Raw genomic sequence first — 16,247 nt, 5'->3', positions numbered from 1 at the left:
GTAATGCAGAATAATCAACTCAGTGGCGAGTTGCAGTAAATGGGAAAAAATAAACATATTAATGTGAATGAGTAAAATTCAAATAGTAGCTTTCGGCAGTGGTTCTACTGCCTTCCTCAGCGAGAGAGAGAGAGAGAGAGAGAGAGAGAGAGAGAGAGAGAGAGAGAGAGAGAGAAACAAAAAGCTGGAAGAGAGAGAGAGAGAGAGAGAGAGAGAGAGATTGTGTTTGTGTATGTGTATGTGTGTGCGTGTGTCTGTGTTTTAGCTGGTCGTTGTTTAGTCCTTTTGTTTTATATACTAGGCTTATGTTATTTCATTTTACTGTCTAACTCAGTTTTGTATCTTAATATTTTTGTTTTCTAATTTTTATTCCTGTTAATGGTTTAATGATTTTTATTATGCTACGCTTGGTTTACATAAACTTAATATTTTTTATATAACCTCATATTCTCATAATTTTCTGTCAGTCTGTCCGTCAGTTTCTCCGTTGCCGAAAGCTCCTGTTTTGAGTTTTAGTATATTAATATATTTTGTTACTTTTTCAGTTTTGTTTTGATATTGTGAAGTAATAATTAATGGTTATATTGCAAATTTATCTGCTGCTATAAAAGGGTTCTCTCAGAAATGCAATTTAAAAAATGTAACGTGGTGGTGTTAAAAGAAGATAACATTCGTAATAGATTAATTTCGTGGTATAGATTTTGTTGTGAACAGTGAAAGTGAAGACTTATAAGGGTCTTGTAACCACTGTCTATACAAATGCTACACGACCGTAAGATTTACTGTTGCAAGCAAGTATCTGTATACTCTCAGTTGAATGATGAATTGAGTAATGGGTTAAATCAAAGACAAGTGGGTTCTGATAATAACGGGCACTGATAATACTTGCAATACTGTATCTAGAATATATTTTAGTCCAACAAATTGATGATTTTTTATTGTGCAACTGTCTTATAGAGAATTTGATGTAAGTTATTTCCTTATTATTCATTTGCAATGAAGCATCGACTCTCATTTCATTATGATAACCGTTTCTTTATTAATTCCTATGTGAAATTGTACAATATAAAATGACCAAATCCTTTCGTAAGTGGCTTCACCCCCTAGGTGGGCGTGTGTCAAAATTGAGGTAGTACCCCTAGACCTACACAACGTATCACAACAACAAATAGTGAGATTTATTATACGTAACTGGAATTGGGGCTGGATAAAATATGTATTCCAATATGAATTATTGCAAAGATTTTGAATGAGCAAGTATATGAGGAACTTATTTTCCAACAGTGTTTGTTGAAGCTGAAAACAAAAAGGGCGCGAAGAAAGGCAAGGAAGGAATTGTCTTGGTTTTCCGCGTCATGTAATGGCAATGATAACGCCCGAAGTAAAAATTGGTATTCTACAGATATGTGTTTCATTCCCCCCGCCCCCCGTCTCCAAAGGATGAACTATTATTCAAGACAGCCGAATAATTACGAAGTGTTTGTTCTTACATGCCAGAAAACAGCTCTCATAATTAAAACTAATCATTATGATAAAGAAGAAGAAGAAAGGATACACAAACAATGAGAAACACTCACAGAATATATAGCCTGATGCTTTTCTTTCGTCATTACTGTCTTCGGAGACACGTATGTTAAAACAACTAATTTTCATTATCTGACAGAAAGAAATTCCATAAATTGAATGAAGATATACCAAAGGATTTTCGCATTTACGTACCACTATCTGCATCGTGGGTGGAGGTAGAAATTTAACGGCTGGAATCAGGAATAAAGCGGATAGGGGGTAGGAATTTCACGGCACCAATGGTTTTGAAATTTCAGAATGGCTCAGTAGTGGATGGTGAATTAAAAGTTTGGTTAAAATTACGGTTGAACACCTGCAGCGTCATTTGCAATTTAAAGAAAGGCCTTGGATGTGTATGTTGCAAGTCTTCATCGTCGTCGGTGTTTTTCGTGGTGGATTTTGAAATGGAGAAGTTATGTCAATGGAAAACAAAAATGTAATTGCTAAAGTGAGATCTCTATTTCTCTGGCTGATTGTTGCTGGGAGGTGCTTTCACATGCATGAGGGCGATCTCACGGAAAAGGCGATAACTGAGTGAAGTAGGAATTTGATGATGGTGTGCGGCGGCGGGGAGGGGCTAGCTTAGGACATGCGTACTGAGACTGAACAGCAGCCGAATGGATGTAAGGACGTGCAGTAGATAAATATGATTACGAATAAATCAAGAAGCCTGGTGCTCATACACATGAATTCAGCCGTGTATGGCCTCCGATTACGTATAGGCACGCGCAGACATGCACGGACATTATCTCTGGTCCTGACGTCCGTACTCAGCCCGGACCGTCACCGTAGCAGCGTTCAGTGTTGTTGCAGAAGGGAATGCGACGAGACGTGTCGCCCCTATCCTGCGTTGAAGCCTTGTGTTTGGGGCTGTGTGGACTGAACCCCGATATATCGTTAGAAATCGCGAATGTCTATCTGGTGGACATCATCGTTGCTTATTTTGTTTAAATCTTACCTCATTTGCGGATTCGAATATTCGTTGATCACAGAATTGTGTCGAAGTGACGTATTTCGTTGATTGTTTTAGAAATTGAGGGGGAAATTGGCTGTGGTGATGGAAGCGACCGTACTCTACCGCAGTGCCACCCAGTAGTCCGTCGGTGGAGCAGCTGAGTGCCAGGCTCTCCGTTTCCCGGTACATTTTGTATTGTGGTTGTGTGAGTTTTTTTTTTTTTTCCATTTCTTGAGGACTGGATTGCTATCCGATACCTCGCTACTGATGATGCCCTGTCGCTTGGCTCTCCTGAATCGAGTACCATAACCGTTATCGGGTATATGATGGGTTTCTTAGGTGGCGCGCTTTGGTGTATATTTGTAAGGCATTGATAACCGATAGTGTGTCTTTTGCAAATATTTACACTTTCATGATTGCTTCTTGGTGGTTGGTTGTCACACCCGTGATTGCTTGTTCCCGTCATGGCAGACTGGGCGTTTGTTTTTATCGAGATGTTTATCACAAGCTGTGGAACTTGATCATCCAAGTCCGGTGGCTGTTCTCTGATTGATTGGTTCGAAGGTGATTGCGGCTCGAGTCATTATCGAGAGAATTGCCCGTTATTAGCTTTGGTGTAGTTAGCACCTCGACTCGTCTAGGAGAGAGTAACTGCCTCGCTTTATTTTGTTGCTTCGATTGGCGCAACTTCATTTCTCCATTACCGCTGTCTTTGGGACTTTCCTCTTTCCAGAGGAGTCTTAAGGGTTCAAAAGGCTTAAAATTCATTGTCATGGTTGCTGTGTAGTTAATTTGTATGCATTAATACTGTCAGCCTCAAGAGCAAGCTTTACATTCAAATGATTCGACCAAAGAGATCGCTATATAAAAAGGCTCTGTTCCTGAGTGTTAACTTTAGGCGGCACAGTCTCAAAACGTCTCAAGATAATAACAAGTGTCATTGTCGCTCATTAGAAGAGCGAAGGATTTAGCGTCTGACGCTGCTCATGCCCTGGGGATTCGCAATAACAACGAGGCCACAAGTGATCAGTGCTATGTCTGCGCACACCATCCCCTCCTCCCCCTACGCATCCCGGCTCACGGGTGACAACCCAGCAACACCGTCATCTTCATTCAGCTTTGTATTATCGTTGCAAGAAAAGCTCCGTGGAATAGAGACGAACAATCGATCTGGAGTTCATGGTATGCCGTCGTCTGTCCGTCTACGCCCAACGCTGGCTCTTGTATTAAGGTAAGGAACTTTCGAATAGTGGATTACTCATTAATTTGGCATTCGCTCCATTTGATTTCGTTTGTCAAAATGTAATTTTAGACAATTCAGCAGTATTTAACCACATAACAGCCATTTTCCTCTTTTATCACTGGAGTGTAAATAGTTTGGCATGACTTATAAGTTAACAATAATACCCGATATCATATTCATTTGTTAATGGTAAACTGGTAATTGGAATAGAGAATGATCGCCTCAGTATAGTGAAATGTGCCGGTTATGATTCCGAATGTGGCAGTAGTATATGGGTACTGTCATTTAAAACGAAAATTACTCTCTTGACCTAAAGGAAGGAATTGTGTACTTGATACTTAGCCGGTTGCGGTTGGTTGCAACGCGAGGAAGAGGAAGGCCGTAGGTTAGCATCTTCACGTGAACTTGAAAGATTTGCTGAGAAAAGGAACTCTTGACATGTTCTGAAAATCAGTGCGTAATGCTTAGCAAATCTCATTTTTAAAGTTTCTCTTACCACTTGCCCATTTCCCCTTTGAATGGGTTCCGCCAGGATAGTACAACCTTCTGTTTTCTCGGCAGCTATTTAGGGGAGAGGTTGGCATACTATTTTATGTCAATATATATATATATATATATATATATATATATATATATATATATTGTATGTTTATTTGTTTATTGTATTGAGAAAAGGAGAGACGTAGGGACGGAACTTTATACCGGATTCGTTACTTTGCTAAGTTTTCATCGATCTTATCGTAATATATTGGCATTCAATTGGGTATTTTACGAAAAATGATATTCTGCTTATAACACTTTTTATCCTTCCATATATCCTAATATATATATAATATATATATATATTATATATTACATATATATATATATTATATATATATATATATATATAAATGTATATATATATGTATATATATATATCTATACTATATATATATAGTATATATATATATGTATATATATATATATATATATAATATATATATATATATATATATATATATATATATATATATATATATATATATGCGCAACTTGGACAAGCCGGAATCCACTGTCATCAGTTCGCATCCACGGAATCGGTACATTTACATGAAAATATATACTGAGTAACGGGTGGAACACGATCATGTCAGTTGAAATGTTGGAATGAATCTGATAGATCAAATTATACCAAAGTATCTTTTTTAAAGCATGATTTACTTCAGAGGTAAAGTTTTGTTAAGTCAGGTACATAAACATATAACATAGTATCAGTTTTCATTGTTAACTTAAGAAAATAACACAAAGGAGGCACGTTTTGAGCAAAACCTCACTCTGAGGACTGATGGACATCCCACAATCTGAAAACGATCACTGATATTTCTCACGTCGGATCACTGATAATTTTCACAATTTCACAGAGGAATGATATAAGGAAATGGTCTCATTGTAGCATTACCATCCGGCCTGCCACAGGATGTATAAAGGTTTCATTAACAAATGGTTTGTTTTTCCTCCTAAAAAGAGTAAAAGGAACTCATATGATGTTGGCGTATACATGAAAATCAGTGTTTACATTTGACCTTAAGGATACAATCTTTTCTCAGGTATGGTTGGGATCGTTTCACTCATACATTTTTCGGTCAGTGATAAGAAAAAGGTGGAGCAAGAGTAGTTTAAACACACACACACACACACACACACACACACACACACATCTATCGGACGGACAGGCATAGCCATCCCATCTCAATAGTTTTCTTTTACAGAAAACTATAAATTATGTTACGCAAGCATCCTGTAAGATTAATTAAACTATTGTAAATATGTTAAATGACTTGACTGCATATATTTTTTTTATAGCTTTGTTATAGGCATTTTATAACTGACAACCTAGATTATAAGAAACCGTACTAGAGACTATACTCTGTTTTTTTCCATCTGTCCACCCGCCTGTGGTGTTTGCGTATGGTAACACTGCAGCCCAGGCTTTAGATAGTTGCATTCAGCTTACATTCAACAATAATAATAACCCTATTTCGAATATTAACGGTGTAATTCGCATACAATAAATTATTAAAACACTTTTCAGTTGCAAATGTAAACCCAGATATCCTTTTATTTACCTAAAACTTACACATAGCGTAACTATCTAAAGCCCGGGACGCAGTGTTACCATACAAAAACACCACAGGCGGATGGACAGATAAAAAAAAAAAAATTTTTTTTTTTTTTTTATAGTCATTGCTAAGGTTTGTTACGATTTCTTAGAAGTATAGTACCAGCGTCTAACATGCATTTTCCATTCTCGTCGACTTCTTCAAAAACTGTTCTTTAATTGATGAACGTCATTAATTCGTGAATTGAATTGTAAAATAACACGATGGCTCTGTCATAACTCACGAAATTCCTTTCTAGTCCGAATTTTGTATAGTTGTTATTGTCTGTCCTTCATGCTGATCTCGATACTAACTGTCCTTATATTGCTAGTCGTACGAAATTAAGTAGAAATCACGACGTAAGAATAAAATAGGCTAGACCTACAGTATAGGGCACTTGGAGAAAGAACTGGCTATTTACAAGGTTTATCGGTGTGTAAAATATTGCAAAAAGATTGATTGAAAATGAAAAAAGGTGTATTATTAGTGAGCTTATCACGCATGAGTCTAGTGAAATTAAACATTCAAAATGCTCTCTCATTGACGCTTCATGAAAGTAGCACCTTTTTTTAACGGTTTTTGAAATACGTTTCTACCTCTTCTCACAATCAACATTTTATTGGTTACTGACCTAGAAAACTTTAAAACCATCTGACTCTGAGTATCGGTCTACTATTTTGTTGAAATGGATTGATATTATGATCGGGCAAGGCTGGTGTGAGGTAAAATCAGCAGAGGTCTCTCCGTACATGAATGTATCTCCCTTACCCCCAACCCCTCTCTGTTACTAAATACTACAGCAAAGCTTATCATCACTGAAAGTATTTACTAATCCAAATAAGGGATATTAAAAAATCTAACTGGAGGCGCATTTTATCTCGAACCGGGTAACAGTGATGAAGGATATAGAAAATAAGTGGTACCTGAAAATCTTACTCACTTTTCGATGACCAGTAACTTATGAAATGGTAGGGTATGATATTTTATGTTAAAATTTTTACAGGAAAAGTACCAAATTTCGTTAGTTTAAAAAAAAAACCTAGGCCTAGACTTATAATAATATGACGCTTTAATTAAGACAATGGGATCGCCGTTATTTCTCTCTCTCTCTCTCTCTCTCTCTCTCTCTCTCTCTCTCTCTCTCTCTCTCTCTCTCTCTCTTTTCATTCATTCGTTTGTTTCTCTCTGTCGTCTCTCAAACATTTGTTTGTTATTCTCCCTCTTGTTCTTCCTCTACCATTTTTCCTGCTGCTACAACTCTTTTCATTCCTTTTGCTGTACCTCCGTTCATATTCTCTTACTCCAGTCAACTTTCCACCTTCTCTTAACGAAGTGATTCGTAGTGCAAGTGCGAGGTTTTCCTTCTGTTAGACCTTTCAAACCTCTTCACTGTCAATTAGTTCCTCGCTGGACGAGTGGTTTTCGCGCTCGGCTGCCAATCCGCTGGTCCGAAGTTCGAATCCCGACTCCGCCAACGCGGAATCAGAAATGTATTTCAGGTGATAGAAATTCATTTCTCGATATAGTGTGGTTCGGATCCCACAGTAAGCTGTAGGTTCCGTTACTAGGTGAACAATTGGTTCCTAGCCACGTAAATATATCTAATCCTTCGGGCCAGCCCTAGGAGAGCTATTAATCAGCTTAGTGTCCGGTAAAACTAAGATATATTAATTTAATTCACTGAATGGCCTCATAGGTCCTAGGGCTTGGCCTTTGGTCTAATTATTATGTTTTATCTATCTATCTCATTCTCCGTCTGCGGCAAATACATCACAATGTTGCCCCGACCAGATGTCAATGAATGTTAATTTTCCCGTGATATAGGAGTTGCAGTTATTTCATTAGAGTAAAGGCCGCCATACGCGATTTCGACCTAGCTCAGATCTCAAGCAAATCGTGGTCACCCACACACTATTCCGATGATCGCACTCATTATTATCAGTCTCATCGAAGACTTGGCTATGAGGAGATATGGCATCTTCTCACTATACTCTGTTTTTTCTTTTCATCTGTCCATCGCCAGTGGTGTTTTTGTATGGTAACACTGCGTCCCGGGCTTTAGATAGTTACGCTATTTGTAAGTTTTAGGTAAATAAAAGGATATCTGGGTGTACCATTTGCAACTGAAAAGTGTTTTTAATAATTTACTGTATGCGAATTACGCCGTTAATATTCGAAATAGGATATTATTATAATCGTTGAATGAAAGCTAAATGTAACTATCTAAAGCCCGGGCCGCAGTGTTACCATACAAAAACAACAACAGGCGGATGGACAGATGAAAAAAAACAGTATAGGAGCTGTATATATACTAACGTTGGGAGCTGCTGCAGCGTCTATTTCGCTGACATAAAGGGTGAACCGAAGAGGGAAAGGAAATCGGTTAAATGGTGGATAACACAAAGAAATGAGTTCACGCTATCACGAAACTCCACCCACTTTTAGCAGCGCGGTGACCCCATGCACACTCCGATTTACTGACGATACCGATATCGTATGCGATAATCATTGCGCGTATGGCGGCCTTGTAAGTTGTATTTGTAAACATGGAGATACCAGTGAGAGTAACTTTAGCCCTTCCAAGACAGTATTTGTGTCAAGGTTTATTGCGTTGATTTATTGATTTGAGGTTACTTTGAATACCATAATTGTCCCAAGTTTATTATTAATAGAGCTGTGTTGGCTTGCCATGAAGAGAAGACTAGAGCCAACCATATATTAATCACAGTAAATTAACGCCAATATAGTATTTTTTAGGGTATATTTGAAGAGTCACGTTTATGAAATATTTTTACATTATAGGTTGAAGGCAATCCAGTGCATAGACTACTCATTTCTGGAAAATGTTAGGTACCTTGAGCGGAGTGTAAAAGTATTTTACATTTCGTTTCTTACAATTTGTCTTCTTTTAATTTTTCGATTAACATTGCTGTATCTGGTAACAACATCGTATTGATAGGATTAAACACTGTAATATGCATAGGATGGACTTTCGATACCTAATTTTAGAAGTGTTATATTTTCAGTGAACACCATTGGATGAATAAATCCTCCTTTTGTTGGAAACATACTTCTGCTTCCCGTAGAGTTTACATGACTTTCAGCCTACTTTCACCTAGCAGCTATTGATGAGTTTGTAAAGTTGTAAAGTTAATTCGAATTACAAGTGCCAATAGCGCTGAAATCAGCAGAGTATGGAGGTCTTATATTTGAGAGAGAGAGAGAGAGAGAGAGAGAGTTGATTTCCTGTAGATACGTTTGTCCATGGCGCTGCACATTACTAAATAGCATCGGTGCTTCCTTTGGCTTGGTATGCTAATAAGAAACACAGTATGCTAAATGTAAAGTAGACGGCCGCACGAAGATATCGTTTATTAATATAATTTGTCGATCACACCATATGGAAATGGGTGTATATAATACTTTGATCACCGAGGGGATAGTACAAAACACGGCGTCCCAAGGAGATTCCGCCATGTTTAGTACCAGCAACCCGGAGTAGGTGACACGTAGATAACACGTCAAAGTAGCCCTCAGCATCTTGTTTATAGTTTCAATGAATCTATTTAACAGAAAGAACTTTGTAAAGTAGATAATAACTCATTCTTTGTGTTTTGAGATGTAGCAAGATAGATTGGGTAGTTTTTACCGTCCGCTTTTCTCTTGGTCAAATACCTCTGAGAATCTTCAGTTCCTTTTTTTCAAGCCAGTTAAAAGTTTTACTCATGTAGCGCTTGTCAGTCAAAGGATAGCTGTGTCCATAAAAACGGAGTCAGAATTCGAGCATCAAGGCATGGATTATTGTCGTATTGAATTGATGTGCCAGCTACTAAAAGGGCAACAGGTGTTTAACCCAACCATAATACGTAATAATTAATAAGCAAGGTAGTACCTGCCATGCACCACAGGTATTCGAAGAAAAAGTGTGTATTAGCGGCCAGTGAATATTATCTATCTAGTATATAATAATATCCGAGTGGATCTTGTTTGTCCTCCCCCTGGTGACAGTAGGAGAGACGTGACACAGCCACCCACCCCCTGCAAACTGGTTTGTCTGCCCTGGGTGGGTGGGGTGTTCGTAGGGGAACGAATGGGTAGGGGAGACATTCACTCCAGCAAATCAGTTTGTCCGCTCCCGGGTGGGGCTGGTAGGTAGGGGGATCGGGAGGGTAGGGGAGAAAGCAGCGCCGTTCCAGCGCCCTAATAAGCTCGTTAAGAATAATAGTCCTACTGTGAGTATAAATATCGATAACCCTCAACCCGACGAACCAACTAAACTCTCCTTATAGACATCAAGGTCCTTGATAAACAACTTGCCTTTAACACTCAGAGGAAAGAACTAGAAAGAGCTGTAAGGTAGGAACAAGTTAGGAATGCGGTGTCAGCCCAGCAGCAACCCCTGCTCTGACGCAAACAAGCCCTCGACTTACGCCAGCAGTGACGAAACTAGGTACGACAATCCAAGTTCACCCTTGGGAGGTAATAGACAGAAATAGCCCGTGAATAGGGCAATCAATGCTGTGCAAAGGCCTGAAAGGAACGTAGTACATCGTGGCTAAGTACCTGATTTGACTTTTTCTCTTTTTTTCTTTCGACCTATTTTCATGCAGCACCTCAGCGGCGTGGTTGGTATGGTATTAGCGTCCCATCTCTGTGGTCGCGGGTTCGATTCTCGGCCATTCTATTCAGGAGTGAGAGATGTGTATTTCTGGTGATAGAAGTTCACTCTCGACGTGGTTCGGAAGTCACGTAAAGCCGTTGGTCCCGTTGCTGAATAACCACTGGTTCCATGCAACGTAAAAGCACCATACTAACAAACAATAACAAGCAAACCTATTTTCATGCACAGAAATGAATCTACTCTTTCACTGACGAAGTTTAAACCGCGGAAACTGGTCAAGTTATTCTAGCTTACACGAAGTTTGTTGTAAAAGAGAAGGACGACGGTAAGAATATAATAATAATAATAATAATAGTAAACGCTTCCATTTCGTTTCCATGCTGCCTGCAGGTTACTCGTCACGGTGTGTTTCATTTATGAATTGTTATTGCTCATCAGTATATTCAGCCGGTCTTGGTTTCGTCAGTTACTTGTAATTTCTCTCTCTCTCTCTCTCTCTCTCTCTCTCTCTCTCTCTGAGAAATGGACGCTATCCCACTGTTACAGCTCTCTCTCTCTCTCTCTCTCTCTCTCTCTCTCTGAGAAATGGACGCTATCCCACTGTTACAGTTCTCTCTCTCTCTCTCTCTCTCTCTCTCTGAGAAATGGACGCTATCCCACTGTTACAGTTCTCCCTCTCTCTCTCTCTGTCTGAGAAATAGGTGCTATCCCACTGTTACAGTTCTCTCTCTCTCTCTCTCTCTCTCTCTCTGAGAAATGGGCACTGTCCCACTGTTACAGTTTCTCTCTGTCTGTCTGTCTGTCTCTCTCTCTGAGAAATAGGCGCTATCCCACTGTTACAGTTTCTCTCTCTCTCTCTCTCTCTCTCTCTCTGAGAAATAGGCGCTATCCCACTGTTACAGTTTCTCTCCCCCTCTCTCTCTCTCTCTCTCTCTCTCTCTGAGAAATAGGCGCTATCCCACTGTTACAGTTTCTCCCCCCCTCTCTCTCTCTCTCTCTCTCTCTCTCTCTCTGAGAAATAGGCGCTATCCCACTGTTACAGTTTCTCTCTCTCTGAGAAATGGGCGCTATCCCACTGTTACAGTTTCTCTCTCTCTCTCTCTCTCTCTCTCTCTCTCTTCTCTGAGAAATGGGCGCTATCCCACTGTTACAGTTTCTCTCTCTCTCTCTCTCTCTCTCCATCTTGCTTGGTGAGACGTACCCGCGTGAAGTCACAATAATCAACAGATATCACAAGTTTAACATACGACTAGAATTTGAGAAATATCTAGAAGTGTTCGTGAACTATCGGTGATAAGATTAGTGTGAAAATAGTAGGATAAAGCGTCTTCTAAAGTTAGTTTATCAAGTAATACTATAAATCAGAACAAGATGGCAGTAAGTTCCAACTGCGGGAAAAGGTGGCGTAATTTGGCGTGTTTAGCAGATTCGCAATACGATGAGGTAGCAGGAAGGGAACTGGCATTTCTCATCTATGAAATCAGCAACAGTCCTAACCAAAAAGATACAAAAGCATTCATAGATATATTAGAAGGATATAATCCTTCAAACTGGAACAAATCTAATGAAAACATCTTGAAAATAATTGAAGAAGTTCCAAATAAAATCCAAGTGGTCAAGAGACTCATAAAGAAAATATACATAAACCAACATATTCCGACAAAGAAAATGAATAAGGTGAATCTTGTGAATATACTAATTGATGCATTAGGAAAAAGAATGCCAAAAGCATGCAAACTGTGTAAGGTTTGGTATAGCATAGTCAATCCACAAAACTAATCAGAAAATGTGCTGCATGCAACATTCCGACCCATACCACAGTGTGCTGAGGTAATACAAGATTTGAGAAAAGATACAAGAATTTTTTGTACAACATGTCTATCATGGATAGACAATGTTATTAAATCAAGATTGAATGTAAAAATAGTTGAGGATGAAGAAGAAGAGGAAGAGGAAGAAGAAGAAGAAAAAGAAGAAGAGGAAAACGGAAGAGAAGTAAACAAAAATGAAATGACAGAAAAAAATAAGGAAAACAAAGAACAAGATAAAAGTATGGATGCAGAGATACTCATTGATACTACATATGAGGCAATAAACGCAGCATACCTACGAAGAAAATAAAATTACGATATGACAACAGAAAAGCAAATCCGAAGAGGCTCTACCCAGATCTATACAATGACGGGAAAGAGGAAAAAATAGACAAGAAAGACAAAATCTGCAACCTTTTGAAAAGAGGGAATTGCAGATTTGGAGAGAAAGATGTTACTACAAACATCCTAAGATATGTCAAAACTATGAAATATATGGTAAATGTGCATACTTAGATGGATATGGGGATGATTGCAGAGATCTGCATCCAAAAATATGTAAAAACCTAAAGAAGGAAAAGGATGTAAGTTCGACAAAAAATGCAAATATATGCACCCTGTAGCCATGATCATAATCAAATAAATAACCAACCAAGTAATAAAATCCAAAATAAGAAAGAAACAAATAAAGAGAGAAATCAAGAATATCAGGTAAAAGAGAGCAAACCACCAATGAGATATGCAGAGGTGTCAGCAAAAAATTTCAAAGCATCAGCTCCGAAATTCTACTCAAGAGATAATAACTGTATTTATTATGCAAGAGGATATTGCAGAAACGGAGAAAAATTGCAGATTCAGACACAAAATGAATAATTATGATGAAGAAGATCAAAATATTATGGAAAAGTTGGATTTTTTAATGTCAAAAAATTTCTGGAAATGAAAAAAAGAACAACATACCACAACGGAAAGAGACATGGGAAAATCCTTATTACTATCAGTATTAAATGAAGGAGAAAACACGCAAACCATCATAGTGATGAATGCGCAGGGTTTAGTTACGAGTAACTCAAAAAGAAAAATAGAGTACTTGAAGAACTAAGCCAAAAATGAAAAGAAAATAGATATAATGAATATAAGTGAAACCTGGTATTCCCAGAGACTGGGAATGATGATCAAAATAAAAAGGGTTCCAAACTTATAGATCAGATAGAGAAAATAGGAATCAAGGGGGAACCGCAATATATGGGAAAGACAAAAAACAAGGAAAAAATATATGAGAAATATAGTAACTCAGAATGTGAACTAATAGCGGTAGAATTTGAATCTGAAAAATTGATGAACATAGTAATATAGACCTCCTAATACTAAAGAGTTTGACTTAATAATTGAAAAATTGGATGATATATGTAGAAATCACAAGGACTGGACTATTCTCCTATCTGGTTGACTTCAACTTTCCTTTCGTAGAATGGAAAGAAACGAATAGGAGATTGTGTTGTACTTATACATATAAAAAAGAGAGTAATAGTAGTGGGCAGAAGATAAGAGGCAATTTGAAAAGCTATTAGATATGCTACTAGAATACAACATTCAACAAATAAATCACCTGCCACAAGAAAGGAAAATACTTTAGACCTAGTATTTGTGAACGAGATGAATTATGTTAAAGAAATAATAGTTTATAATGCGAGTATTTCAGACCATAATGTCATAGAATTAACAGTTCATTCCAAAGCAAGTGAAAATAGAGATAAGCAAGAAATGAAAAAGTGGGAAGGATATGGAAAAATACAACTTCTACAGTAAAAATATAAAATGGTCAGAAATTAATGAAGAATTAAACAAAGATTGGGATAACATTTTCGTAGTGATGACATAAGGGTAAATACGGAGATATTATATAAAATATTGGAGATAATAGTGGAAAAATATATACCGAAGAAGAAAAGTAAACATCATTCATGCATACCAAGAGACAGAAGAATCTTGTTCCAGAAAAATCAGAAAGTGGAAAAAAAGGTCTTGCAAAAGAAAAAAATGCATGGAAAGTTATAGAACTAAAAAGTAAGATAGAAAATGCAGAACAAAAGATTATACAATCAAAAGAAAATGAAAAACGGGACTTGGAAGAAAAAACCCTATTAAATATCAAGCAAAACCCCAAACTATTAAACTCATATGCGAAGAAGATGAATAAAAGAAGAATAGAAATAGGCCCTCTGAGAATTGAAGGGGAGATTAAACGAATGAAAAAAGGAAATTTGCAACATACTGGCAGAACGATATAAGAGAGAATTCACCCCTAGAATAGATAATGAAGATAATGATATAGAAGTAAGGGATGAAAATAGTGAATATTTAGCTGACATAGATATTAATGAAGCTGATATTGTGCAGGCTATTAATGAAATTAAAAATGAGCTGCTGCAGGGCCTGATGGAATTCCTGCTATTTTGTTAAAGAAAGTAGTTCATTCTATCGCAAAGCCACTTTGCAATATTATTAAGACAAAGTGTAGATACAGGCAAGATATGATGAGCACAAAATTAGCGTATATTACCCCTACTTTCAAAAGTGGATCAAGACTAGAGGCAAGTAATTATAGGCCTGTGAGTCTAACATCACATATAATGAAAGTGTATGAAAGGGTAATGAAGAAAAATATTATGAAACATTTAATAAAAATAATTTGTTTAATAAAGGACAACATGTTTTCGTACCCGGAAAAAAAAGTACACACCCAACTGTTAGTCCACCGTGAAAACATATTCAAAAATATGAAAAGCGGAAATGAAACAGATGTGGTTTATTTAGACTTTGCAAAAGCTTTTGATAAAGTAGACCATAATAATATTAGCGAAGAAAATTAGAAAACACAATATCGTGGATAAAGTAGGAAGATGGTTAAAAGAATTTTACACAACAGAAAACAGATAGTTATTGCAAACGACGAGAAATCGGATGAAGCCAAGGTAATATCCGGTGTGCCGCAAGGTACGGTGTTAGCTGCAATACTGTTTGTTATTATGATTGAAGACATAGACAATAATGTTAAGGATTCGGTAGTGAGTAGTTTTGCAGATGACACAAGAATAAGTAGAGAAATTACTTGTGATGAAGATAGGAACGCTCACAAAGAGACCTTAACAAAGTATATGATTGGGCAGAGGTAAATAGGATGGTATTTAACTCTGATAAATTTTGAATCAATAAATTATGGAGACAGAGAAAGAAAGCTATATGCATATAAGGGACCTAATAATGAGACCATCACAAATAAGGAAGCAGTTAAAAGACCTTGGTGTGATGATGAATAGGAACATGTTATGCAATGATCAAATAGCAACTCTGTTGGCAAAATGTAAAGCAAAAATGGGAATGTTGTTACGGCACTTCAAAACAAGAAAAGCTGAACACATGATTATGCTTTATAAAACATATGTTTCGTAGTACACTTGAATATTGCAATATGATATGGTACCCACACTATCAAAAGGATATTGCACAAATAGAGAGTGTACAAAGGTCCTTTACAGCTAGAATAGAAGAAGTTAAGGACCTAGACTACTGGGAAAGACTACAATTCTTAAATTATATAGTCTGGAAAGGAGAAGAGAACGCTACATGATAATTCAGGCATGGAAACAGATAGAAAGGAATAGCGAAAATATCATGGAACTAAAAATATCAGAAAGAGCAAGCAGAGGTAGATTAATAGTGCCCAAAAATATACCAGGAAAAATAAGGAAAGCACACAGGACATTAATCCACTACGCACCAGCATCGATAATGCAGCGTCTATTCAATGCGTTGCCAGCTCATCTGAGGAATATTATCAGGAGTGAGCGTAGATGTGTTTAAGAATAAGCTCGACAAATATCTAAACTGCATCCCAGACCATCCAAGA

The 16,247-nt window shown here is 37.4% G+C and overlaps 1 protein-coding gene across 2 annotated transcripts in view; it reads left to right on the top strand.

Annotated features, from left to right (window-relative positions):
• Nucleotides 1–2,381: 2,381 nt before the first annotated feature.
• LOC135215622 (uncharacterized) overlaps nucleotides 2,382–16,247 on the top strand; it is a 782,933-nt gene continuing 769,067 nt past the window's right edge. For both annotated transcript variants that reach the window (XM_064250530.1, XM_064250532.1), the window contains exon 1: nucleotides 2,382–3,752. The gene's annotated coding sequence lies outside the window, so the exon portion shown is untranslated. The remainder of the gene's footprint in view (nucleotides 3,753–16,247) is intronic.

The sequence above is a fragment of the Macrobrachium nipponense genome, chromosome 5, assembly GCF_015104395.2.
Source record: "Macrobrachium nipponense isolate FS-2020 chromosome 5, ASM1510439v2, whole genome shotgun sequence".
In the NCBI taxonomy this organism is placed as follows: Eukaryota; Metazoa; Arthropoda; class Malacostraca; order Decapoda; family Palaemonidae; genus Macrobrachium; species Macrobrachium nipponense.
This window is presented reverse-complemented; position numbering and strand designations above follow the sequence as displayed.